This window comes from Petaurus breviceps, unplaced genomic scaffold, assembly GCF_028583685.1.
Source record: "Petaurus breviceps papuanus isolate PSGF00001 unplaced genomic scaffold, PetGlider_PUasm1.0 91133, whole genome shotgun sequence".
Classification (NCBI taxonomy): Eukaryota; Metazoa; Chordata; class Mammalia; order Diprotodontia; family Petauridae; genus Petaurus; species Petaurus breviceps.
In genome coordinates, this window is record NW_027187419.1 from 96,492,155 (window position 1) to 96,518,253 (window position 26,099).

Genomic DNA, 26,099 nt, shown 5'->3' on the forward strand with positions numbered 1-26,099 from the left:
CCCTGAATATTACTTCTCAGTGAATTTGCTATAGAATAAAAGAGGGACAATGTCATAACCCTTGCCAGAAGGAAAATTTCCTTAATCTTGTTTGATTCCAGGCATGAGTCATTTCTGCTAGTCCTTCAGGTAGCCACCAGGTGCTGAAAGCAAGGCTTAGGCATAAATAGGTGGGAGGTTTCCTTTTCAGAAAGAAAAGGCACAATTGGAAAAGTCAGAGAGATCCCAGCTGGGCAGTGTCCGAGGTTGTCCCCAAACTTTTCCAAGCAGAGACATCCACCTTGAACAGTTCCCAGCCCGCAGCCTCTGCCATCCCATTATCAGCTTTTATGATGACTCCTGTAATCAAGGCTTAGAAAAATAGTAAAATTTACAGTCCCTCAAATTATTAAGTAGCAAATAAATATGGACTAGTGTCCTTCAAATAGGGCCATCTAAAATTTGACTGAGCTATTAATTACAAACTCAAGTTACAAATCTTTCTGCCTTCCCCAAACTTCCTCATGCTCTCTCAACATACTTCTAAAACTGATATCAACTATCTGGAAACAGGAAGGACTGGATGAACCCCATTTGTTCCCAAACCTTCTTATCTGCTTTGTTCAGCTTTTCATAAATAGACTTTAAAGACAGTTTGAATTAACCTGGTGTTAGAAATGATATCTTTCTTTTCTCTCAACTAAAGTGACTCTGATTAACCTAAATGTCAGGTACCCAAGTACCCCATCATTCCAAGCATCCGATCATTTCCCCCCTTAAACAGCTGGGATCCAAAATCATTTGGGTAGATCTGTCTCTGTTTCATATGGGGCTAGGTCTGTAGCCAGTGGCTAAAACGTGTCTGAAGCCAGGTTCTGCCCACAGATTGTTTTCTGGGACACCTAAGGCTTTATTTCCATATTCTATGTTTTACCAAACTTAGAAGAGGATTCACAGGGTCTTTTCTTCACATAATTACCAATAAGTAGTTTTTCCCAAGCATGCTATTGTAAATACTTGATTTATTAATTGAAACTTAAAAAGAAAAACTTAAAAGGGTATGATTTCTCAAATTACAACATTTCAGAATATCATAACTGATACTCTGACATGGTCAGAGTACTTCATCCACTATAATTTTCTTGTTCCTATGACAGTACAATTCTCAATCTAACAGCATTTAGAGTACAAGAAACTGCTTCTGTTATAACATTCATAATACCAATGTTTACCAGTAACAATATCAGAAACAATTATGATGTACCTAAATTTAAACTTCAAACTAAAATCAAGTAATCACCAATCTTGTGATCTTAATTTAGTAATTTCCAAATTGCTTTGCACAGAAAATCGTTCATCCCATAACCATTGACACAAACCTCACACCTAAGAAAGGTTTCATTTAAGGTTGACAAACATAATAATTATTAAATAAACCTTCAAATATGGGAATTTCCTAAAACTAATTTGGTGTTAAAATGCTCCTAATATAAATTTCCCAAGACATTGTATATTCACATACATCCAAGTTAACATATATATCTATATTCTTAGATGACTCAACAGCTTCAGAATAGTAATAAGAAAATTGTTTTTAACATCAGAGTTCATAATTTTTCCAAATTAAATAATTTAGCCAAAATTTTAAATGAAATATCAACATTATTATTGCCTGTTTGTAACCCAAATATAAGTTTTAAATTAACAAATTTTATCACATAAAAACCCAATACACATGCAATATGAAATTCAGATTTTTAAAAAATAGCTGTAATACTATTCCTACTTCAGAAATGTTTCTTAACTTCACTTAGCTAAATAGACTTTTAGAAACATAATACAGTCTCAGAAAGATGACAACAAAATAACAATGAATATCAAATGACTTATACAATTATTGACTTTATCAATTCTGGCATGGATTCAAAGTTAGAGAGATACCAACATATGCCAGTCATTGTATTTTACAATCAAGTGTTTCACAAAAGCTATTAATTTTCCTTTTTCAAATTCAAGGAACAAGTCAAGCTGAGATAGCAAAAAACTTCTTTCTTTAAGCAATCCCAATATCCTATTTCCAATTTCTTAATGATTAATTCTCAGAATTTGCAAAGGTATTTTGTAAAGAAATTGTAAATTTCCCAAATTAAAAATTTCAAATTATTACAACAGGGAGAATTTTGGTGGACCTTTTGAAAGTGAGCTTTGAATCTGCCAATCTCAAAGCTCCACACTTAATTGGCTTTAATTGGTCAGGCAGGAGATGTAGCCTGCCTGCTTCTTTGATTGGAGGAAAGGGATTCCCAAAGAGGGGCCCACCTCCACACCTTCCCAATGCTCACTAAGGAGGGGAAGGACCAGCACAGCAAAAAAGTTTTGTCCTCCCCCCCACCCCCTTCGAGTTTTTTTTTTTGTTTGTTTTTAAACTCAGACGAGTCTGATCTGGGAGGAGAGCCTGGTATTGGGTTAGAAGGTAGTTAGAGAGCCAGCGGGCAGGACCGCCACGGAGGAAAGTCTTCACAGAATGAGGGGCGGAGATGGAAAGAGGCTGACCCAAGGAAAACTCATCAGCTTCCCCAGCAAGGAGGGCCATTGCAGCAACGCCCGGAGGCAAGGTGGCCAACCTGCAGCCACTGAATCTAGACGTTTGGAAAGATAGGTGACAGGGCAGCACCAGGAGCCCAGGGTTTGGGCGAGGACTCCTTTTAGCCACCCCATTAGATTTAGGAACAAAAAGATGGAAAGGCTTGGAAATACCAGATAGGGCTAAGGCAGGTGCTGAGGCCAAGGCGGCCTTAAGGGTATCAAAAGCCTTTTTGCTCTGGGCCGGACCAAGAAAGGGGCCCAGCTCCGGCAGTTGCAGAATAAAGAGGTTTCGCAATTTCTGCAAAACCCAAAATCCAGAGCCGGCAGTTACCTACTGTACCCCAAAATTCTCGAACCTTGCTTTTTTTTTTTTCTAGTCTTTGGGGTTGGTAAGTCTAGAATGGTTTGGATTCGGAGGGAAAAAGGGATAAAGTGCCCCCAGAGAGAATGTAACCAAGATAGGTGACTTGAAATAAACAGATTTGGGCTTTCTTAGAAGAAACTCGGTAACCCAAAGACTGCAAGAGAGAAAGAAGGTCGGAGGTGGCAGATGAACAAGCGCTCTCAGTAGGTGCCACAAGGAGGAGGTCATCAACATACTGAAGCACAATGTGAAGGGGGAAGGAGGCTAAGGGGGACTAGTGAGAAAATACGGGCCCAGTCAGTTGGTGAGTGCTAGAACCTCTGGAGTGGGGCGAGGTTGCTCCCAAGGTTTTTTTTTCTGGGGCATTCATTTTTCCAATGGTCTAACTCTTTACAGTAGGCATATTGGTCCCTCGCAAGAGGGGTGTGGGTGCCATGTGGTGTAGCACCCACTTGGGTACCCCATTTGGGAGTCTGAGGTGCACCTACAAGGACTCGGCAAACTTCTTGTCTGCTTTATCAGAGGGGCTGTCCCTGTTTTCATAAACCTTTTGAGCAATTTCTACCAGCTGGGATATAACCATGCCCTCAAAACCCTCCTGTCTCTGGAGTTTCCTTTTAATGTCAGGGGCAGACTGGGAAACAAAAGCAATGTTTAGGGCTTTGGCATTTTCAGGGGCTTCAGGGTCAATAGGAGTGTCCAAGAGCCAGTGGGCCACAAGGATTCAGATGCCCCTTTGGAAAGAACAGTTCCTATGCCAGGGAGGTGGATAGGTGACAAGATCTAGCCAGACATCAATATAAGGGAACTGATCTGGATGTCCTGGATTACCTGTGACCACCTGCCATGATGATTGGATAATTTGCTTGTTGAAACTTCCCTGAGGGGGCCAGCCCACCCCAAACGTGGGCCACTCATTCATGCAATAAGAAATGAGTTTCCTCTTCTTCAGGGGGACCCCATAATCTGCCCGGTCCTGATAGGCTACTCTAATATGGCTTAGTATGCAACCCAGGGGAGTTTTTGATATATTGGCTGAACCTCCCATGTTCTAGGATGAAAAGACAAACAGTTTAGTCTTATAAACAAATATATCTTCCCAGTGGAAATCAGAAAAGCTCCCTTGGAGGTGCTCATCTGATAGCCACTCAAATTACCTGTTTTGCATAATAAAAACGGGGAGGCTTTAAGCAAATGAGCTCAAGACAAAACTTTACTGCGAAAAATGACTAACACCTACAAACAACAAACATAGTCCCTAGGTACTTGTTCAATTCCTGCAGATTCTGAACAGGAAGCAAATGAGCTCAAGCAAGCGGAGGACACATTAAAAAAAAAAAAAACGTACAAACAACCAGAATACTGATGATCTAGAGGCTTGACGTCTCAAAGCTTTGCTGGGAAAGAGATGAAAAATGGCTACGTCTAGCCCTCCCCCCTCCAGAACAGAACCAGAACAGATTTTTACTCACCCTAAACTGGAGGTCCTGCATCCACAAAATACTGAATGAGGAGCAAGTCGGGGTTGGGAGGCAGATGTGATCTTTCCCTCCTCGAGACCTGGGGCCCTGAAATGTCATCGGGCCTACCCTCCCTAGGGATTTGGGCGAGCAGATGCCTACCTCCCAAGGCTAAGAGCTCTTCTTATTTGGCGATCTTTGTGGTGCCATGGAACACCGCAGATCTCGCTGGGGCCTCCAATTAAGTAGGGCATAAAAGATCGAGACAGAAGATCCCTGAGATTAAAATTGGAAGTGGATTTTATTACTGCGGGACTGCTGGGGTCACATACCCAAATCAGAAAGTAAATTGGCATGAACAGTAAGTATGCTGGTTTTAAAAGAGATTACAATAGTCAGGTTACATAAGCTGAAACTACAATCAGTGATTGGTCATGTATATTTGAATTTTCCCATGCATTTTTCCTAGGCTGAGGTACAGGGAACCCAGAATGGTTGGAGATGGGGAACACCAGATAGGGGTTGGGGGGGGCAGGGGACGGGGAAGAATGGAACAGGGATTTTACCCTAAGCTGAAACCCCCACCCATGGATCAGTTAGGAGAGGGAAGGGTAAAGTTATGTTAAACTGCCTGCTTACAGATCAATGGAAGGGAAGGAAAGGGTAAAGTTATTGCTTACAGATCAATTAATTGAGCATAGGAATTTTGTGCAGAGAAATATAATGTAGAAGGAAACAAGATATCTGGGTTGGAGGGTCAGTAGTTTCTGGTTTGACTTGGTTTGACAATTTTCAAATTGTCCCCAGTGGTTGGTTCCTTGGCATTGAGGATGACTGGTGTATTGAGTTCTGGATTCCAGACATTGTGGGACTCTCTAATTTGCCTAGCCAAGCCTTGCCTACAACTTGTCTTGCCTTACCTTCCCAATGACTTCCCTTTATTTTAAAATATTCTTTGTTTTCATTTTAAAACTTTGATTTTTTTAATAGCCATTCATTTCCGCTCTTCTCCCCTAACTAAACAACAGCAAAACAAGCTTTTAAAAAAATACGCATAGACAAAGCAAATTCCTGAACTTGTTATGTCCAAAAATGAATGTCTTGCTCTATAAATGATTCCATAACCTCTCCTTGAGCAGGTGGGTATGAGTTGGCCAACACGGCTCTTAAAATAAATTAAGGCAGGTGAAACTGTGCAGGACCTTCCTACTGAAACTGAAGCCATGACTTTCTGAACTCTCTTGTTACAGGAAATCTTGCTGGTTTATAGTAGGTAGGGAAAAGTGGATAAGGTCAGGACCACTAGCTTGCCCTCAGGGTCATTTGGTGAAAATATACCAGTTATGAAATTGGGTTATCTTAAGTATAACAAAGATATGCTACTGCAAGATCCAAAGTCTGGAGGCCTGTGGTGGAGGACAACTGGGGGGGGGGGGAATAAATGGGCTTGTGATTGTGTGGTGATGCTATACATACTTCTAACATGTACCCATTGCTTTGCTTATTAAGTCACCCAAATCAACATACACAGGTGAGAACTGAATCAATTTCCTTTGTCCAAGCCACAACACCAGAAAGTAATCAACTGGAACAGTACCTGAGGGATTTGCCTAACCATTCCTGTGTTCTTGGCCTTCAACCCTGCCTCAGGCAAGACACAGCATCACATCCTGGGCCTGTGTAGGACCATCCTAACTGAAATCTCCCTACCATTTCTTCACCTTTGGAGGAAAATTTCAGGCAATATTAGGAAATTCATGAAGCTAAAGCCCCTAGTCCCACATATTGATTTGTGAAGTGGCAGATAAGACTTGTAAAAGGGAAGAGAAAAGTTCGGGAAAGAAATAATAGATTCAATTTTAAAATGCTCTTTTGAATTTGAAAAAGAATGGGTTAAAATTATTAAATAAATCAAACAGTATTACTATTTCTTGAACTCAGTAAATCCTTTTAAAATAAAGTATAGCAAGAATTTGTTTCACAAAATAATTTCTTTTACTCACAGAATACAAATACAAATCTAATAGATCTTTGAAAAATAATTGCATCTTGTGTCAAACAGACCCTGAAAAAGAAAACTGCCGTCCTTTGATCAAAACAAAAACTCATTTAGGATCACAAGTTCCTGCTAAATGGTCCCCAGTCATTTCTACTTACACATTATGGCTTTAAAACAGCAAACAATTTACTGTGGTAACATCAGTGAATTCTTTCTAAGAAACATATGACATTCTGAATTCAGAAACATTGCCTAACATCTCTTCTACTGCAGCCTCTCAACATGGTAAAAGGCAAAGCTGCCTACTCCCGCTTTTTTGTTACATCACAAATAATATTTATTCTTGACTTTGTAAAAACTATGCTTCTCCCGCCCACCCTCCAATGAATTCCCTCCCCACACATCCAAAAAGTAATCAGCCCAGTCCACCCCATGTCTCTTCCTACTCAACTCCCTTTCCCCTATTCCAGCCAGATTCCAAGATGGTGATGGTGGTAGTTATCAGGGTGGGTGAGAAAGTCTAATTTCCTATAGGACTGGGCATTGGGGGAAGGATTGCAAAGGGGCAAATGGAGAGGGAGTCTGATGTGCAGGAGGGGGTCTAGAATGGATGGGGGGTGGGGAGAGAGATGAAGGATTAAACTTCCCTCATAATGGGAGGGGACAGATCCTTATGAAGTGAAGCCCTCCCACCAGGCTTTTGTGGTTTTTTTTTTTTTTTTACTTCTTAGGAAGAAAGTGCAACTGGGTAGAAAAATTGAAAAATAAAAATAGGGAAAGGAATAAACATTTATATTGGTGCTTACTATTTACCAGGCACTGTGCTAAATACTTTACAAATATTATCACATTTGTTTCTCCCAACAACCCAGGGAAATAATTATTGTTATTATCCCCTTTTACAATTAGGGAAACTGATATGAAAGTAAAGTGTCTTGCCCAGGGTCAAATAGCTAGTAAGTGTTTGAGGCTGGATTTAAATTTAGATCTTCCTGTCTCCAGGTCTAGAGCCCTATCCACTTCACCACCTAACTGCTTCAAGTTTTTAATGAAAATTACTGCAATTTCATTAGATTAAATATTTGTTTTCTAGGATAATAAAAGAGTTTGGTTTATTCTGTACCCATTAGATCAAATATAGTTTCCTTTGTCTCTAGGAAACTTCCTTTGTCTTTAGTTTACTACAAGACCATTGTTTTCCCAATTCATTCACACTGAACAAAAGGGTCATTCTGCTCAAAATGAAATGGCTGCTTTTTGTTTGTTTGTTTATTTTTGTGGAAAGGGGAAGGGGAGTGGAATACCAGATGCGTGATTTCATCTATATATAGTTCAGTCCCATTGTGGGAATTACTTTCATCAATGAATATTGGCAATAGTTTTGTAAATTATAATTTAAAGTATTGCCTGTATGCATTGAGTGGTCCAGTAACTTCTCCACAGCGGAGAGCACTAATATACTAACTGTGTATCAGTTAGTACAGTACTTGAACCTGATTCTTCCTGCCTCAAAGGCTAGCCATTCATCCATTGTCATGTTTCCTCCCTTCCCTGTGAGTGTCTAGTGAAAAATTGCCCTTCTTGGACGGCTAGGTGGCGCAGTGAATAGAAAACTGGCCCTGGAGTCAGGAGGACCTGAGTTCAAATTGGGCCTCAGACACTTGGCACAAAAAAGACCAGCAGTGTGACCTTGGGCAAATCACTTAACCCCAACTGCCCTCCAGAAAGAAAAAGAAAAATTACCCTTCTTTTAGTTTTGTGATTAAAAGATAATTTAATTTGGAAAATGGATGGATATTTAAATACACTCTTTTATGCAACTAGTGGCTAAGAAAGATGAGGTCTTTGGCATTTCAATGGATTCATGATGCCACATTTGGGGGCACCCCCTTCATCAGTGCAGGACGTAATACATCCATATCATAACATCCTGTGTAATTCTTGTCTATCTTGTTCCATTGTTCCATTCAGGCAAGAGACAGAGACAAAAAGGGATAACGCACATACATATTTATATATGTATATACACATATATTAATTCAGAACTTTGAGGACTCTCTTTTAGGACATAATATTTTATGGGCACCCAAAACATTTAGGCTGTCTATTAATTCCATCCAATAAGCAGTTATTAAAATAGCTATACAATTAGCCAGGCACTGTGATAGATGTTGGGGGTGAGGTGTACAAACAAATCCAAAAAGTTCCTGCCCTCAAGAGACCTCCTGAGAGGAACCATGGGTACACAGAACAGTAATAATATTTTTTTTCTCACTCAGACTATATTGCTGACCTACTTTATTTTCTAAGCACATTTCTTTGATGATGTCTTCAAGTCATCATCATTATACATAAGTACACATCATATGACATTATATATCAATATATTAATAAACTGCAGTCCACTTACACCCACCCTGCATTTCTCCACTGATCACTTGCAGTTTGGATTCTTTGAAAATCATTCTTTTAATGATCTACAGCCATATAACATCTCTGGAATAATAGTATATTCAAAAGGATGAGGTTTTGTGTCAGGAAGCAGCTTGAGATCATTAAAAGTTCCTGGTAATTTACTAAATGATCTCCAGGTTCCTATTATATTAAATTTAAAGTCTAGTTCATTGTTCCTCTCTAGTACTTGTCCAAGGTCCTAGGTAACCTGGCCATGGTTACATAGCTATTAAATGTATGAAGTGGGATTCAAACTCAGGTCTCATTTAATACCAAAATCGGGCTTCTTTCTATTACACACTATTTATTTCCAAAAATCTGATATAGTCTTAACATGTGTATAGGAGACATCTTTTTGGAGGAGAGACTTTAAGATTGTAATTTACTCTAACAAGTCAAATGCTTTTTGTAAAAACACTATAGAATTGCATATTTTTCAAATTATTTAGTTAACTGTTACTGTGCAGAGGCAGCTGGGTGGTACAAGGGATGAAGCACTGGGTCTGGGTCAACAAGACCTGATTTTAAATCACTCACTAGCTGAGTGACCCTGGGCAAGTCACTTAATCTCTGCCTCATTTTCTTCGATGGTAAAATGGGGGTTAATAATTGCATCTACTGTTGCCTTAGGAAGTCAGAAGATCATAGATTTAGATCTGGGAGGGACATTAGAAATCACTTAGATAATACATTCTAAACCTGGGGTCAAAGGAAGGTGTTCATGGATAGATTTCAGGGGCTTCATAAACTTGGATAGGAAAGTACATCAATTAGAGGAAAATTTGCATTTATTTCCTTATTTAAAAACATTTTGAGAAGGGGTCCATAGCCTTCATCAGATTTCCATAGGGGTCCCCCAGGACACACAAACCCTTGATCTAGTTCATCTTCCACATTTTACAAATGAGGAAACTGAAGACCAAAGAGGATATTTGTCCGAGGTTTCAGTAAACTAATTGACAGAGAAAAGATTAGAACTCAGGTTCTCTGTCTCCAAAGTCTACTCTCTTTGCACTGTGCTATATGGTAAACTACTTGCTACTAAATAGCTAGGAAGATTTAAAGCACTATTTAAATATAGCTATTATTGTTGTTGTTAGCCTCATAAACTTTTTAAATTTTTTATTAGTTTATTTATTTTTAGTTTCAACATTCACTTCCATAAGTTTTCGATATTTTTGTCCCTCTCTCTCTCCTCCCTGCAATCTGATATAGGTTCTACATATACGTTCCATTAAACATATTAATCACGTTAGTCATCTTGTATAGAAGAATTATAACAAATGGGAGAAACCATGAGAAAGAAAAAACAAAACAAAACAAAAAAGAAAATAGTCGGCTTCACTCTATGTTCAGATTCCATAGTTCTTTCTCTGGATGTGGATGGCATTTTCCATCATGAGTCCTTTGAAATTGTTTTAGGTTCTTGCATTTTTGAGAAGAGTTAAGTCTATCAAAATCAGTCATTACCGACTGTGTACAAAGTTCTCCTGGTTCTGCTCACTTCACTCAGCATCAGTGTTGCAGCAAGCACCCCAGCATCCCCAGGGTGGCTGCCAACACAGGTTCTTAGATCTGCTTTTCTAAAGGAAAGCAACTCAAAATGGGTTAACAATCTTGCTTTAATCAATCAAACACATCATTTACCTAGTTCAGGGGAAAAAGGTCAGCACCTCGAACTTCAGAGTATTTCAAGCAGACAGGCCTCCAACTGTCCAACCATTACATCCATACCAAATCAGAGTTACCAGAGAGGGAAGCATCAACATCTGGGTTTTTCAAAGCCAGGGGGCTCTCAATGGCTGCCCAGAATCTCATCTGGTCAAATCACTCAACACTTCTCAAAGTGAGCCTCAAAACAAAGTCTCACATCAGGGATTATAAAGCCTTCTCCTGGGTCAGAGAATGTAACAACCCTCTTGACTCACTGACCAATCACAAAGCACCAAGATGTGGGCGTTCCTGAAAAACAAGCCTTCCACCACAGGCTCCAGGGGCACTTAACCTGGGGGCAGGGATGATCTTAAAAATTTACATTTCCAAAACAATCAGTTCATATAAATCTTTCATATAAATTTTTCTGAAGTCCACTTGTTTTTCATTTCTTGTAGCACAACAGTATTCCATTACATTCATATACCACAACCTGTTAAGCTATTCCCCAATTGATTGACATCCCCTTGATTTCTAGTTCTTGGCCACCACAAAAACAGTTTCTATAAATATTTTTGCACATGTGGGTCCTTTTCCCATTTTTATTATCTCTTTGGGATACAGCCCTAGAAGTGGTATTGGTGGGTCAAAGGGTATGCACATTTTTTATTGCCCTTAGGGCAGAATTCCTAATTGCTCTCCAGAATGGTTGGATCAGCTCACAACTCCACCAACAATGAATTAGTGTTCCAACTTTCCCACATCTCCAACATTTATCATTTTCCTGTTTTGTCATGTTAGCCAATCCAATAGGTGAGATGTGGTACTTATGTAGTACATAAGGTACATAGTTGTTTTGATTTTCATCTCTCCAATCAATAGTAATTTAGAGCATTTTTTAGTATGATTATAGATAACTTTAATTTCTTCTTAAAACTGCCTGTTCATATCCTTTAACCATTTATCAATTGGGAAATGACTTACATTCTTGTAAATTTGACTCAGTTCTCTCTATATTTTAGAAATATGTCCTTTATCAAAGACATTGGTTGTAAAAAATATTTCCCAGTTTTCTGCTTCCTTCCTAATCTTGATTGCATTGGCTTTGTTTGTATAAAAGTTTTTCAATTTAATGTAATCAAAATGATCCATTTTGCATTTCATAATGTTCTCTGTCTCTTGTTTGGTCATAAATTCCTCCATTCTCCATAAATCTGACAGACAAACTATTCCTTGCTCCCCTAATTTGTTTATTGTATCAGCCTTTATATCTTAATCATGTACCCATTTGGACTTTATTTTGGTATATGGTGTCAGATGTTGTTCTATGCCCAGTTTCTGCTGTACTATTTTCCAGTTTTCTCAGCAATTTTTCTCAAATAGTGACTTCTTACCTCAGAGGCTGGAGTCTTTGGGTTTCACATAAACTCTTGCTTTTTTTTTTTTAGGGCAATTGGGGTTAAGTGACTTGTCCAAGGTCACATGGCTAGTTTTTTTGTGTTAAGTGTCTGAGGCCGTATATGAACTCAGGTCCTCCTGCCTCCAGGGCGGGTGCTCTATTCACTGCGCCACCTAGCTGCCCCCCTCACATAAACTCTTAAAGACCATTTCTTAAGCTGTAGTTGGAAATGAAATCTGCACCATTAGAAAGAGTACTCATGGTGGTGAAATTATAGATCCTTGAGGTATTGAAGAAATATTATGCTTATTCAAATGGAGGCTGGAAATTTAGGGTGTCAGAAAGAGGGTTTTCTGGTAAGATGATGGAATAAGATAGTAAATACTGAGCTCTCCAAATTTCTCCCACAAACAAGATAAAATATTGCCTCACATTGACCTTTTAGCAGCAGAAATAATTAAAAAATCAATTATCCTCCTAAGACAACTTGGGGAAGACTCATACCTCCTGGGGTGGAGATTTGCCCCAAGTGAAATACAAATATTGCCAGGTAGACTCTGCTGAATCAACAAACAATAAGCCCTAGGGGCAACTGGGTCATAGCATCCTTGATTTCAAGAACTTTTACCTCAAGGACAGAGACCTCATGAATGATGTGGGGGTCTGACAGCTAGGGGAAGATTGAAAGACCCTCCACTATCTCAGGACACCAGACCCAGTTGTATTGATCAGATGTAGTCCTGGCCTGTGGCTGGGTGTGAGGAGGAGTGAGCACATGCTGGTGAGTGCAATAACAGAGAAACAGGGACCCTGTGACTGTGGACACTTGCAGCAGAGTGAAGTCCCTGATTTTTGTTCCAAAGCAGATAGTTGAGTTGAAGTTTGTAGCCAAGGGAGGGACTGTGGGGATTAAGACCATTTGTGGTGACAATATGGCTGCTAGCCATAGTTCAAGGGCAGAGAGGAGTACCTGAGACTGAGACCCCAGAGGAGTTCAGAAAATAATAGTACAAAAAACCTGCAGCCTGAGGCATCTGCTTTCACTCCTCAGGACTAGAACCTGTCTATAATAATAAACCGCTAAAATAACAATAATGATGATGATGATGATGATGATGATGATGATGATGATGATGATGATGAGCAAGCAAAGGAGAAAGAACCTGGCCATAGATGGGATGATTCTAAAAAAATAAAACTGGGTAGGGAGAAGTAAAATGGAGCAATTAACTCATACAAACAAGACAATAATGAAAAACTGTAACAGTCAAAGCAGGTAAGAGTAGAGGGCTGGTAGTGCTAGAACTTTATTCTCATTGGGACTGGGTTAAAGAAGGAATAACGTATATATCCAGAAGGGTATAAAAGTCTTCTAAATTTATAAAGAAATAGGAGGGAGAGGTGACAAGATAAGGGAGGGATTTTTAGAAGGGTGTGAATGAAGAAGTAGGAGACAATAAAGGAGAGAGTCTTAAAAAGGTTATGAGTTAGGGAGGTAGTGTTTAAAAATGAATCAGATGTGTGAGGAGAGATAAGGTAAAAAGTGAGGGTGAGAAAGATAATAATGAGAAAAAAAGGATAGAGGCAATTATAATTTTGAATGTGAATGGAATGAACTCACCTATAATAGATATAGATAACAGAATGAATTAAAAATCAGAATCAAACAATATGTTCTTTATAAGAAATATAAATAAAAAATGAAAGATACACACAGAGTTAAAACAAAGGACTGGAGTAGAATTGATTATGCTTCAGCTCAAGCAAAAAAACAAACAAACCCCAAAACCATAAAACAGGTAGCAATCATGATCTCAGACCAAGTTAAAGCTAATTAAAAGAGATAAACAGATAAATTACATTATGATAAATGGTACTATAGAAAATGAAGTAATATCAATACTAAACCTACAAATCTATAACCTATGACCTCAAATGCTATGGGGTCTAAATTTTTAAAGGAAAAGTTATATGATGGAAATAGATAGTAATGCTATAATATTAGAGGAGTTTAATCTTCCCCTCTCAGAATTAGATCAATTTAACAAAAAAATAAATAAGAAAGAAGTTAGGGAGGTGAATAGAATCTTAAACAAGTTAGATATGATAGCTATCTGGAGAGAATTGAATGGGAATAGAAAGAACTCACATTTTTTCTCAGTGATGCATGGCATCTTTATAAAAATTGGACATATATTAGTGCATAAAAACCTTATAGCTAAATGCAGAAAAACAGAAATACTAAATGCATCTTTTTCAGGTCACAATGCAAATAAAAATTATACTATATTTTATAAGTGACCATGGAAACACAGATTAAAAATTAATTGGAAACTAAACAACCTAATTTTAAAGAATGAATGGGTTAAAGGACAAATCATAGAAACAACCAATAATTGCAGTAAAGAGAATGACAATAATGATGCAACATAACAAAACCTATGGGATTCAGTAAAAGCAGTAATCAGAGGAAAATTTATACCTCTAAATATTTATTTCAATAAAATAGAGAAAGAGCAGATCAATGAATTAGGTATACAATTTAAAAAAACTAGAAAAAGAACAAATAAAAACCACCAATTACACACCAAATTAGAAATCTTAAAAATTAAAGGTGAGATTAACAAAGTTGAGTGTACGAAAGCCACTGAACTAACACAGTAAACTAGGAACTGGTTTATGAAAAAGCAATAAAATAGATAAGCCATTGATTAATGAGATTTAAAAAAGAGTGACCAAATCAATACTATTAAAAATGAAAAAGGTGAATATATAATTAATGAAGATGAAATCAAGGCAATTATAAAGAATTATTTTGTCCTATTGTATGCCAATAAATTTAACAATTTAAATGAAATGGAAGAATATTTGCAAAAATATAAACTGCCTAGATTAACAGAAGAGGAAATAAAATATCTGAATAAATCTATTTTAGAAAAAGAAGTTGAACAGTCCATAAATGAGCTTGCTAAGATAAAAGCATAAGGACCAGATGGATTTACAAGCAAATTCTACCAAATATTTAAAGATAAACTTGTTTAAATACCAAATAAATTATTTGAAATAATGGACAAAGAAGGAGTCCTACACACTCCTTTTATGAAACAAATATGGTTGCTGGCACTCAAACCAGGAAGAGCAAAAACAGAGAAAGAAAATTATATAATAATTTCATTAATGAATATGGATAAAAATCCTAAATAAAATGCTAGCCAGAAGACTACAATATATTATAAAGAGTATACATTGTGACCAGGTGTGATTTATACCAGGAATGCAGGGGTGGCTTAATATAAGGAGAACTATTAACATAATTGGTTATATCAATAACAAAAGTAACAAATCATACAATTACATCAATAGAGGCAGAAAAAGCTTTTAATAAAATACAGCACTCATTCCTATTAAAAAAAAAAACCTTGAGGGCCGGCCAGGTAGCACAGCGAGTAAGAGCACCGGCTCCAGTGTTGAGAACACCTGGAGATCAAATCCCGGGCTCAGACACTTATCACCCACCCAGAAACACCTGGCCGTGTAACCTTGAGCAAGTTACTTAACCCCAATTGCTTAGGGGTGGCCAGGTGGCTCAGCGCATCGGCTCCAGTGTCAGGATGACCTGGATCAAATCCGGGCTCAGATACTCAGCACCACACCCAGAAATAATAACTGGCCGTGTAACCTTGAGCAAGTTACTTAACCCCAATTGCTTTAAAAAAAAAAATTAAAAAAAAAAAAACCTTGAAAGCATAGGTATAAATGGATTTTTCCTTAAAGTGATAAGAAGCATCTACCTAAAACCATCAGCAAGCATTATTTTTAATGTAGTATAAGCTAGAAGTCTTCCCAATAAGATGGGAAGTGAAATAAGGATTTCCACTGTCACCAGTAATCAATATTGTATTAGAAACGCTAGCAATAACAATAAGGGAAGAAAAAGAAATTGAAGGATTCAGAATGGACAGTGAGGTAATAAAACCATCTCTTTTTGCAGATGATATAATGATATACAGTTATTCCTTCCACATCACAGGAGTTAGGGGTGCAGTGCCCCAATTTAATTTCTTATGCTGACCTGTTATATATCAAAACTTCAATGGGGAAAATCACTATGTAGAAGGGATAACTGTACTTGGAAAATCCAAAAGATTCAACTAAAAAGTTAGAGGAAACAATTAATAATTTTTACAAAGTACCAGGATATAAAGTAAACTCATATAAATCATCAGCATTTCTATATATCTCACAAAACCCTGCAAGAAAAGATAATAAGAGATATCCCATTTAAAATAACTGTAGACAGTATAAAATGCCTAGGAGTATGCCTATCAAAACAAACCCAGGAACTATATGAACATAAAATAAAACACTTTTTATACCAATAAAGGCAGATTTAAATAATTGGAGAAATATTCATTGTTCATGGGCAGGCAGATCTAATATAATAAAAATGAAGATTTTACCTAAACTAATCTTTTTATTCAATGCCATCCCAATTAGATTACCAAAAAAAATTTATTTTACTGAGCTAAAAAAATGATAGCAAAAAACATTTGGAAAAACAAAAGCTCAAAAATATGAAATAGTTAAAGAAAAGAAATGTAAAGGAAAAAGGTTTAGTAGTACCAGATCTTAAACTATACTATAAGGCAATGATTTTCAAAACTAACTAGTACTAAGAATTAAAAACATAGATCACTGGGACACAGTAGACACACAATACATACTAGCAAATGATTATAGTAATCTTGTGTTTGATAAATGTAAAAATTTAAACTTTGGGGATAAGAATTCATTATTTGTTAAAAATTGTTAGGACAGCAGTCTGGCAGAAATTGGACATAGACTGGTGTCTTATACCATTTGCCAAGATAAAGTCAAAATGGATACATAACCTATATATAAAGGGAGATATAAGAAAATTAGAAGAACATGGAACATATTACCTATCAGACATAGATAGGAAAACAATTTATGAATAAACAAGAGCTAGAGTGAGGTATAAAATGAATGATTTTGATTACATAATGCTATAAAGTTTTTTTTTTTTTTTTACAAATAAAACCAATGTAGCCAGGATTAGAAGGAAAACAGAAAATTGGGAGAAAAAATTTTATAGACAGTTTCTCAAATCAAGGTTTCATCACAAATACACAAAAACTTTGTCAAATTTATAAGAATATGAGTTGTTCCCCAGCTGATAAATGTTCAAAAGATATGAACAGGCAGTTTTTTGATGAAGAAAGCAAAACTATACATAGCCATATGAAAAAAAATGCTCTAAATCAGCATTGATGAGAAAAGAGGCAAATTAAATGACTTTGAGATATCATCTTACACCTATGAGATTGGCTAAAATGATAGAGGGGGTAAGTGGAAAAAGGAGGGAATCTGGAAAAACTGGGACATTAATGCCCTGTTGGTGGAGTTGTGAACTGATCCAACCATTTTGGAGAACAATTCAGAGTTGTGCCAAAAGAGGTACAAAACTGTGTATAGTCTTTGACTAAGCAATGCCTCTGTTATGTCTATTTCCCAAGGTGATTAGGAAAAAAGGAAAAGAATTTATATGTTCTAAAATATTTACAGCAGCTCTCTTTGTAGTGGTGAAGAACTAGAAATTGAAGGACTGCCTGTCAATGGGGGAATGGCTAAACAACCTGTGGTATATGATTGTGATGGAATACTATTGTGCTATAAAAAATGACGAGCTGGTTGATTTTTAGAAAAACATGGAAAGACTTGCAGGAAATAATGAGGAGTGAAATGAGCAGAACCAAGAGAACATTGTACAGTAATATCAATATTGTTCTAAGAACAACTTTAAATGACTAAATCATTTTGAGTATTATAAATACTCAACTACAAAGGACCCATGAAGTAAGATGCTATGCATATCCAGAGAAAGAGCTGACAAAAAAAGTATGTATAATATGGTTTTGCACACACATATTTGTTTCTAGTGGTAGCAATGGTAGCTTTCTCTAGGGTGAGGTGGGAAGGAATGGAGAAAAAAACTACAGCAGAGAACCAAAGAAAACTTAGAAGGAAGCATAGAAAAGCAGAATATCTTTGAAAGTTACGTGTATTATTTATTACACAGTTTTTTTTTTTAAGTAAGAGTGTGAAATGGAAATTCATGGTTTTGATTGAATCTTCTTTTATATTGGGCTATGTATATGGAAATTTCTTTTTTTTTTGGTGTATTTGTTCAAAATGAATAGAAATTTTTAAAAAGGAAGAAAATGGAGAATTTCTATTCAGCTGTATGTTGGACTAAATGGTCAAGAGTCTATGACTGATTCCAACTTCTCCAAAACCTAAGGAAGAAAGAAAAATGAGACTATCACAGAGAGAAGAAATACTGTACAGCAGAGAATAAAAGAAAACTTAGAAGGGAGCATAGAAGGAAGTTGATTTTGGTCAACTAAAAATGAAAGCACCTGCCTTGAAGGGTTGCTGTGAGGATCAAACAAGCACAGCCTGGTACATGATAAGTGCTTAATAAATGCTTATTACTTTCCCCATTCCACTTGAAGAAATGATCTGCTTTAGAAAATTATTCATGAAAGCTGCTTGTTCCTTTCTTATATTTTCATTATGAATACTCTTGGATGTATGTGTGCATATAGTTTAGCTCTCCATCTCTGTCTCTCTCCATCTCTGTCTGTCTCTGACATATACTGAGATAGTAAAGTCCAAATATAGTTATTCCAAATTTATTGATGATGAGTATAGATGACTATAGAAATACTGGCCAATCTGTTCCATTTTTTGCATCTATTTGCTGTCTTTTTGGTATGTTCTTGCTTAGTTAAGTTTTGAGACAAGTTTATTGGAGGCTCATTTTCCTCTCTTGTCTTTTGCTATTTTGAGAGGTGATACATCTTCTTCCCCTATAATATTCTGTAAATGAATTTATATTCTAAACCATTGAGGCTATCATGAGTCTCTGCTTAGGGAATTTATTGTCTAAGATGATTTCTGAATTCTTTTGGGATATTTATAGTGTCAATTGCTTTAAATCAGTTAAACTTGTCTTAGACATGACTCTGAGTCAATGTTTTAAGTTTTTATTCATTTATTTTGCATTTCCTAAAGTGAAGATGGATTAAATAGGTTGAAATGGACCTATTATATTTTCATATAGTCTTCTCATTTTGTCTTTTACTCTAATTTTGATTTTTTGGCTTTAACAAATGAAAGGTCTGAATGACAAAGATGGGATTCTGAAATGATTTCCAGTCTGTTAATAAAGCAAGTTTTATTACTGATGGTATTATTTATCATGTATCATATTAAGGGCCTTCCAAATCCCTTCTTGAGGAAAGAATTCATGATTATAGGTGTGAAGATTCTGAGGAATCTGCAAGCCTTTAGCCTTTTTTATTTCTTAAGTTCATATTACATTTTCTCACATATTATCTCATCGTCCTTCCCTGTGTCCTACTTTGAACTGAAGTAACTGAGCATAATAATTTTTCAGGTGATTGCCAAATTATCATTGAATTTCTTTACTTTTGATTATCTTTAAAGTGTCCACAGCATAAATACTCATTAGCATTATTAGTTACTATTCATCTATTGTAAAAGATACTTGCTATTTCTTTCTTCATGATGATCTCTTTGTCATGGTTAAGCATTATCTCTGAAAAGTGAGACAGCCAAATACCTTATGAAATTTTTTTTTGTTCCCCTTCTGTGCATGAAAAAACCTATTTTACCATTTTCTTAGAAGATCATTTATTTATTTACAAATAAAGACTTTGTAGATTTCATATATTTCTGAATCAAAAACACCTTTGTCTTAAAATTTGTCTTGGAATAATCACAGTATCAGTTATAGAATGCAACTTGAGTTGAAGACTGTGAAACTAGAAAAGAAAGTGATAGTTATATTGATTTCTTATTAAAAACCTCTTTAAAAGTAAAATATTTTACTTATATTTACATCTTTGAGAAAACTGTGTGAGGCATCCTTCCATTTGACTACAATATCTTTATGCCTTCTGGTTTTATTTATAGTGAGAATATCATTGAGGCTAAGGTTCATTTCCTTCAGTAGTGTATCGTTTCATTGGTCACTGGACAAGGAGATCAAGTTCAAAGTACTGACAGTGAAATTAATGTTTCTAAGTGCTCTAAAAATGACATTATCCTTCACATCCTCTGACTCGTTTTCTGTCATTCTGCTACTGTTGATGTGGAAGTAGAAAAGGACCACACAGCATTTGTGGTTATTTTATATTTGTTTTTATCTCCCTCCCCCTTAATATATATTAAAATATAATGCACCCTTCAGAACTTGGAAGGCTTGGAGGCTGTCCATTGTCACCTTCCCCCGAAGTTCTACCTGAAAATTGGTAGCTCTTATTTCTTGAAAATTATACAGTGGAGTATAATTATAGCAGGTTCTACCAAGTTATATAGCATAAAGTCTCAATATACTTAATTCTTTGGTTGTTTTTCCAATTCATTTTAGAAGCTCTCTTGAAGTAAGTTATTTTTCTTCAAGAATTCTTTCATTTTTTAAAATATTCATCTTTGTTTTTAAATAGACAGCCTTTTGTCTGAGGACCAACACTGTGAAACACCATCAACTAGTTAAAGCAAAAGTTAAAAAATTCCACCAAATTAGAAGAAAAGATAAAGTTGAGATCATACTTCATACAATTACAATGGCTATGACTCTATTTACACAAGGTATTAACTCTGAAAAAAAATGACAAACGGATAAAAGTAAAGAGATTGACTTTGATTATTGCCATTTCTTAGACACAATTAGAAGACAACAGGAAGACCTAAGTTGATTATTCATAATCAAGGTTTCGCCAATGGTGATTTGCAAGCAAGCAGTGGCATCAAACGTGTCAAGGACATGTACTGTAGAAAAAAAAGATGTGGGTCAGTCACACATCCATAAAAATAGATGAATGACCTAAGTGTTCAAATGATGCCCATGAAATATTAAAAGACCCAGAGGAAGCCCTCTAGAGCATTACATGGTTCCTCTACAGAAGATTTATGGAAGAGGTCAAGATGTGCACAGGAAGAGAAGGCTTTTGATGTGCATCAGTGGAGGGGGTCACCACACTTATAAGAGAATGTGTCCATCAAACGGTTCCCCTCCCTTCAAGTATGTAAGTAGGGTTGAGAAGATTTACAATGAGCACCCAGTGAAGTTAACAGGTAACGATGGGTTGAGAACTGGAAGACACCTTAGAGATCATCTAGTTCATTTTATTGATGAAAAAACAGACTTGGAGAAGGGAACCAAGTGGCTTACTCAGAGAGAGTATCCACATGATCCTCTAACTACCTCCAGGGGCTTCACAGCAATAAAAACGCAATGCAGTGTAAGCACTCATATCATGAAAGAGTTTCACCTCCGATAAATCGTTATAGTTATTCCAAAGAACAAACTGTAGTTTCATAATTTCTTATTTTGGAGGACGCTGGACCAGTCACTATATTAGATTGGATTAATAATATCCCTGTGTAAATTTCCCAAATGTATAGTTCATACCCTCTCATACTAATATTATATTTACTTTTAAGTGTCTCCCACAAAAAATAAGCTAAAGTCTCACATCAGAGCATATATCAGCTATAACAAGGCAGTGTAATGCCAGAAAACAAGTGCCCCAAGTTCAGGATTGCACCATATTGATTTTCTCCTTTGAGTCAGTGCATCAATAAGATTACATATTAAAAGAACTACACTTACAGAGAGTGGTAATAATAGTACATCACTTGGCTAACCTGATTTTGGATTGATCAGAGGTAGAATCCATACAGATATATCTGGGGACAAGAAAATGAGAAACACACAGACATCAATTATTTATTTATGTTATACTTAGCACAGTGGCATCTAAGTCATTTAGGAATTAACTGCTAAGACACAGGGAGACATAGTCTTGAGTACATGGAGGGTTTGTTACATTGAACATATTACTATGCATCTTCACCAAAGGCAGAAAAAAGGGAGCAAATAGGTTCAAATTGGATCAGGAAACCTCTTAAAGATACAAGGAAATCTTCCAGACTGTAGGAATGAGACATGAAAGCAGTTCCCAAGGGAAGGATTATAATCTTTTCCTCATCTAGTATAGAAGCTGTAGCTGAGCTTTCTTTTGAAGCAGCGATTTTATGTAAGTCTGGAAGCTGTGAGTCAGGGAGAACAAGTAAGCCTGGGTTACGGTTATTTCCTACAATCCATGGATTAAAAATTTTTTTTATTACAGCTATTACAAACTTTGAGGGGCTAACAGATCTGGAGAGGGTGGACTTAGAAAGCATGGAAGTGAATGAGTTAGGGGGAGGGGTTCCAAGAATGTTAATCGTGAATCAGAACAGGGAAGGAGATTGGTACAATAATAATAAAAGTTAAAGAAAAATAAGCACCCACACTACCAAATTCCTACATGCAAATCCATAAAATGAATTTCCTAAAATTGGTTAGCTACCTCTGGAGTGGCAAATTCTTCACCTCTCAGTGATGTAACAAGTTCAGACAAGTCCAGGCATTTCACAGCTAACAAAGGTTATAATTAGCTGCCACTGACACTTCCAGGGGGTCTGTGACATTCCTTACTTCCAACTTGGATGGTTTGTTACCTTGGGTTGAATGTCCAGCAGAGGGGGAAAAATCGATAGCCACCTTCAGGAAACTGAAAAATCCCTCCCCCTTTATCCTTCTCAACAAGAACTTAGCTTTTAAGCAAAGATATAAAAATAGTATCATAGAGAGTGCATTAACATCAATAAAATGGTTTTATGAAAATAAGATTTGATGGAACAGATTGAAATGCTATTAAAGTAATTAGTGAAACTAACTTTCCCCATATCACCTTCACACTTCCCTTCATCCAAACTAAGATTCTGATTACTCAGCCTACTGGTTTGAGCAAAGTAATTCTAATAGACCTACTGATCTTGTGACTTTTTTCAGAGACATTTGATTTGCTTATCAGCACTGGCTTTATTAAGGAGTATTTGTCATCACTATTGGTGGTAGCTCTGGAGAACAGCAAATGAAAAAGGAGACAAGGGGGAAAAGCCATCTAAATGGAAGAAAAAACTTGTAGAAAATTTTCTTAAATATGAAGGAAAAACAATATGTTTGGGAAAGTAGTAGAATGAAGTCACAAGGGATCCTGGCTCCTCATGATCCCACTGAAAAAACTAATAATGAAAATCATGAAGAGAAATAAAATTGCTATAAATCACCAAGCCAAAATTAAAACTTGCTGAAAAAACTAACCAAAGAAACACACGTGCTTAAAATTTTTTTTAAAAAGAGAAACAAGGTAAGAAAATACTAGAAGAAAGGCATCTCAGAATAATATTAGAAACAGCACCAGAAACAGTGAGAATAAAAAGATATAAGCAAATGAATAATAGGTACAATCAAGAAATTAAATGAAAGACAAAATCAGCAAATAGTAAGAGAAATAAAAATAAATAAGAACTGAATGCAACTAAAAAGTCCCAGGAAGAATTAAAGGAAGAAGTAAAAGCAGTTTTAAAAAGTCCAGGAAGAAATAAATGACAAAATGGAACAAGGAATAAAGAATTTGAAAATATTTATGAAAGTAAATAGGGCAGTTAGATGGCATAGTGAATAGGGTGCTGGTTCTGGAGTCAGGAAGACTCATCTTTCTGAGTTCATAATTGGCCTCAGACGTTTACTGAGTTGGACATGACTAAAAAATGACTTAACTACAACAAATTTTCTTGGCCTGTACCATCCAAACAAATTAGCTTCCTTTCTGTTTTTCACACATCAAACTCTATCACTTGCCTTTATGTTGGATATTCCCCTGTCTGGAACACACTTTTTCTCATCTCAGCCTCATTAAATCTTTCTTCCTTCATGACACAGCTAAAGCACCACCTTCTATTCAGTCTTTCCATTCTCCTCAATTGCTAATGTCCTATTTCCATAACTACTCTGCATTTTACTTTTGTTTTTGTTCAGTAATTTCAGTTGTGTCCAACTCTTCATGATGCCATTTGGGGTTTTCTTGGCAAAGATTCTGGAGTGGTTTGTCATTTCCTTCTCCAGCTCATTCTACCCATGAAGAAACTAAGGTGGAGAGTGTTAAGTGACTTGCCCAGGGTCACACAGCTAGTGTCTAAGGCCAGATTTGAGTAGTCTTTCTGACTCCAGGCCCTAGCACCCTATCTCTACTGTAGCACGTAGCTGCGTTTTATCACCCTTTATTTATTTTGTATTCAAGAAATAGGGAACAGACCTGGGATTTCACTGATATAAGGAACTCAAAGGTGAGAAAACTTCTTCTACCAGGGAAGGTGGGTAACTTTCTTGCAAACAACTTTGAGAGAATTGCTTAGATTAATGAGAGGTTAAGTAATTTTCCTAGTGTCACAAACCAGTATATGCCAGAGGAAGGACTTAAAGTCTGGCTTTCCACTAGGCCACATTTCTCTCTATTTTGTGTTAACTCTCTATATACTTATAAATGTGCTTGTCTCCATTAGAATGTAAGCATCTTTAGGGCAAGGATGTTTTTCTCCCTAGCAGCTAGCACAGGGTCTGCTGATAATGGGTACTTAATGCTTGTTAATTGTCTGAAAGAGAAATTTTTAAAAATCCAGCACATCTAGACAATTTGTCAAACTTCATAATTACAATGGAGGAAAATCCTTCAAGTTACCAGGAGAGAGGCATCAATTAATAACAAAAACACAAAATCCATTATAATTTCAAATAATTGTGTTGGAAATACTAAAAATAATTTAAGTTGGAATTTGGCATGTATACAATTTAAGATCAAATTCAATCCCAGAATCAATTTCCCAGGAAAATTATGCAGTCTATTTAAAAACAAAGATGAATATTTTTAAAAATGAAAGAATTCTTGAAGAAAAATAGCTTACTTCAAGAGAGCTTCTAAAATGAATTGGAAAAACAACCAAAGAATTAAGCATATTGAAGAAGAAATTCTTTTTCACTGAGATAGATTTGTTACTTTAGTGTGAGAGCCTCCTTCTGGTGACAAAAATAACTGAAGTATTGTGTTGGTTTAATTCTTAAATAATAAAGTTAAGAGCAGAAGATTGGGAAGATGAAAAGAATATCAGAAAAAGGAAAAGAAATAGGATCATATGATTTAAAGTGCTTTATAGGTAAATGAAGAGTAAATAGGCAAATGAAGAGAAACAGATGAATGAAACAGGAGCAGGAAGGGGATGATGGAAAATGGAATTCCATTTAGTTTTCTTTTGTTGCATTTGCTTTAGTAATAGAAATAATAAAATCAGTTTATATCACCTTTTAGCAAGTTAACAGAGAATGGCAAAACAAGTTAAAATGAATGATTTTTATATCAAATGTAAATGTTTTATAGTCCTTTTAAGAAATTAAAGAATGTGTTAGGAAAAAATCAACAATATGTTGTCAATAACAAACATCTTAAGAATATTTTAAACAATTTGATTACTTTCAAGAAAGAAAAATAATCAAACACACAATACAAGGAATACAGTAACATGACTTTCTTTTATTTAAAAAAACATAGAGGAAAACAAATAGGAAACAATTTTCTCTGTCACATTCCATGCTTCTAAGAGGTTTTATTACCTTTGCTTTGTTTTGTTTTAACAAATGATAGAACTCAATGTGAATATAGTTCTGATTTTATCAGTATTATTTTATACCGTGTTTCCCCGATAATAAGACCTATCCCGAAAATAAGCCCTCCCCTTACTGTGTAAGATTCCTCTAAAATAAGCCCTCCCCCGAAAATAAGCCCTATTGATATTGCTACTGTAGTGAAGGTGATCCCCTGCGCTACATGCTACATTACGGTACCCTCTGTATGCACCGTTCCCCTCCCCATGCGCGCCGCGCTCCGAGCTGCATCCAATCAGAGCTGCAGCAGTGAGCGCGTCATCCTGTTCTTTACTGAATTCATTATTGAATAAAGGTACATTTTTTTGTTCACATTTACCTGTTTACTAAAATTGCTGTCAATGTTCATTAAAATAAGCCCTCCCCTGAAAATAAGCCCTTTGGTGTTTTTCTGTCCAAAAAAAATAATAAGACAGTGTCTTATTATCGGGGAAACACGGTAGCACTAGCATAAACCTTTCCATAATCCTTGTATGCATATTGATACTTGGGGGAATTATTTTTCTGTTACATTGAAAAACCTATAAATTATTCAGTCATTCTCTAGT